Here is a 3,631-nt window from a genome sequence, read left to right on the forward strand (position 1 = left end):
CGGCAAACTGACAGCAACACACGACGAATAAAATATCAGCATTTTCCAGAAAGATATTGTCGCAGATTGATTATGTCCCTAGAAATACATGTCAGCCTGTCTGAGTGAGGAGGCTTGGTGGTTCAGCTGTTATATAATGGTCAACAGTATCCAGTCAATCAGGTGTGAAAGGATTGAGGGTGGGGTACAATATCCTTAATCCCACACTCTCCTGGGCTGATGGCTGGGGCTTCCCTGGGATGTGGCCTGAGATTACAGAGGAGCATGCAGAGAGGGTGCACTTGTGCCACCAAGGAGGAAGGGTCAGGAGGGGGCCTCTGAGCAGGGGTCCTGTACCAGGAACCTCTAGATCCAGGGAAAAGGTGACATCGAGATACATGGGAATCTCCCAGGAATGCTCACAGATGTTGAGAACAGACACTCTCTCCTCCACGTGAACCCTGACTTTCAGCCTCCCGGCAGCCAGAGAATAAAGTCCTGTGTGTTACAGCAAACTTGGAGCCCTGACCCAGGCTACTGACATTTCCTTGGGGGCAATGCGCTTACTCGCCCCACACGGCCCTGACTGCAGCTTACCTCTCAGCCTTCCTGTCCTCCAAACTTTCACCACAGAAAACCCACAAGAGTTCTGGTATCTTTCCATATTAGGAAATGGTAGCCACGGCCATGAGCAGAAATCCACATGTCTCCAGCTTCTAACACAAGATTTCCAGAATGGCCAGGGTAAACTCTGCACAAGGAAGGCCTCAACATGTCCGAGGCATCCCCATGCAGGGTGGGGGCTGCTCCCCAGCCAATAGGCTTCTCCTGATAACCTTGAGCTGTGATATGGCTGGTCAGTGGTGGGTGTGAACCCTTAAAGGGAATTGATTAGTGAATAAGGTACCCAGGTTCATAGAAGAAGTCTTGGTGTCAAAGAGTCTCATGTAAGAGCTGCTAACCCAAAGTTCAGGGGTTTGAATCTACTCGCTGATCCTTGACTGACAGGTAGATGGTCTCTTCCAAGCAGAGAAAAACCCCATGAGTTTCCATGAGTAGGAGTCAGTGGGTTTGGGGATGCTGTTTGTGTCTCCCTTGCTCCATGTATCATCCGGTCTCTCTATGTCCCTGCCTGTGTCTCCTTCTCTGAGTGTCTCCTTATGATCTGCCCTGTGTTTCCAACTCTCTCCTCCCCCTATATCTCTATCACCCTCTTATGTTTCTCTCTTTCCCCTGACTCTCTCTGTCTATACCCTGTCTCTGCATCTGTCTCCCTCTATATCTGTAGATCTATCTGTATAAATATATTGTATCTCTACATCTCAGTCTCTCCATTTCTGTCTCTATATCCATGTCTGTCCTCTTTGCAACAGTCCTTATGTCTCTCCCTTGTCTCTGATCTGTGTCTTTTTGTATCTGCGTAGCTGTTTTAAGCTGCAATTCTGAGAGACGCTATCAGAAATACCTTCACTGATATAGGAAGCATCCAAAAAGATGGAAGGAATACACAAGGTCACTGTACAAAAAAGAAATGGGTAATGCTAAAACATTTGGAAAAAAAAAGCATATGAGAAAGAAACAATAGTGATGAAAGAAGTTTTTTTCTATAATTATATTTTATTAATTTTCATAAACATTTACAGAGATTTTGGGCTTCCACTCATTCATTGGTGCACTATTCTCTCTACCCTCCTCCCAGTTTGTTCTTGTCCAAATGCCACAGTGCTTGTCAAAGCCAGTTCTGATTAATCTTCTTTGTCAGTGTATCCTTTGCCATTCCCTATCACTCCTCCCTGAGAGAGACTTCACCCTGAGTCATAAGGAAAAGGGGACGGCGTATTCTCTTAGCTACTTCCTGCTGAAAAGGGACGCTGTGGGTTTCAGGGTGAAGATCTTCTCTCACTACTCTAAAGGGCCCCTTTGGCAGTAGGAAACACATAGACTATTATGGAGATTGATTTTGGAATTCAGATGCACTTGAAAGAAGAAGTTTAAACAGCATTGAAGGCACTGGCATAAAACAAAGTTCCAGGAATCAGTGGATTATGAATTGACGTGTTTAAAATGATAGATGCATCCCTGGATGTGCCAGTCAGTTTGTGCCAGGAAATTTGGAGGGCAACAATGTGGCCTACTGACTGGAAAAAAGAACCATATCCATTTATTTTCCAAGGAAAGATGATCCAACAGAATGTGGAAATCACTGACATATATCATTAATATCACTTGAAAGCAAAATATTGTTTAAAATCATACAAGTATGGTTAGAACATTACATTGACAGAGAATATGCAGTAGTTCAGACTGAGCTGAGAAGTAGTCATGACACCAGGGAGATTATTGTGGCACCAGGTGGACCCTGCTGAAATAAAAACACAAGGAGAATGGCTGCTTGTGGTTTATTGGCTAGGTAAAGGCAATTAACCGTGTGGATCATAACAAAGTATGGCTAACATTCAGAATACAGAAATATCAGAATATTTAATAACGTTTATATGAAATCTATTTCTAGATGAGATGCTCTTGTCCAAACAGAGGAGAACACTGTATGCTTTAAAATCAGGAAAGGTGTGCATAAGGGCTGTATTATCTCCCCAAAGCTATTCAATCTGTATGCTGAATATGTTATTCCAGAAGCTGGACTCTATGAAGAGGATTGTGACATCAGGATCAGATGAAGACTCATCAACAACCTAATGACACTACCATGCTGCCGAAAGTGAGAAAAATTTTAAACACTTGCTGCAGAAGATCAAAGATTTCAGCCTTCAGTCTGAATTGCATCTCAACCTTTAAAAAAGCAAAGATCTTCCCTACTGGACCAATAGGCAATATCATGACAGATGGAGAAAAGACTGAAACTGTCAAGTATTTCATCTTACTTGGATCCACAGTCAACACGCTCGGACCCAGCAGTCAGGAAATGGAGAGTCAAAGAGCATTGAGAATGTCTGCTTTCAGGGACCTCTTCAAAGTCCTGAAGAGCAATGATGTTAATTTTTTTTTTCTTTATTGACTTTATTTTAGTTTTTTTTATGCAAAGAAAGATCATATTCATATCCATCATGTAAAAAAATTTAAGAAAGTAGAACTAGAAAACGTGTGTCCATGACCAAAGCAAAGTTGTGCTAAAGGTTCCAAACATTTCACTTCTTAAAATAAATATTTGTCGCGGGCTGTCTTCGACCCTCGGCTCGGGGCGAGCCATCACAGCCCTCTGCCGGGGGCAGGCTTTCTTCAGCCCTTGGCTCTGGGCAAGCCTTCACGGCCTTCATGGTGAGCTCCTCAGTCCCTAGACTGTGCCATCTGACCCCTGGGGGGGGGGGAAGCCTACGGTATCCAGAGAATTTTATCTAGGCTACTTTCCACCTCCCTCTCCCCCAGTAAACCTGAAAGCAACACCCCCAAAGCCCTTCTATTTGTAACTCACAGGTTTGTTCTCTCTAGGTTTGCTCCCTTTCCTATAGGTAACCTTAACACTAAGTTTTACTCCAGACCTGACCCTGAACCCAGTGCCAGTGACAAAAAGGAAATACAACTGCCAGCTAAGGAAGCAAAGGAGGATGGAGCCTCTAGGTTCAACCAGCCATCCCCACTGGACCCACCTGGGAAAACACTTTGCAGTCCAGAGGGGAACAAATGACAGGAAAAT

This window comes from Elephantulus edwardii, unplaced genomic scaffold (assembly GCF_000299155.1).
Source record: "Elephantulus edwardii isolate Elephantulus edwardi_28Jun2011 unplaced genomic scaffold, EleEdw1.0 scaffold00374, whole genome shotgun sequence".
NCBI lineage: Eukaryota > Metazoa > Chordata > Mammalia > Macroscelidea > Macroscelididae > Elephantulus > Elephantulus edwardii.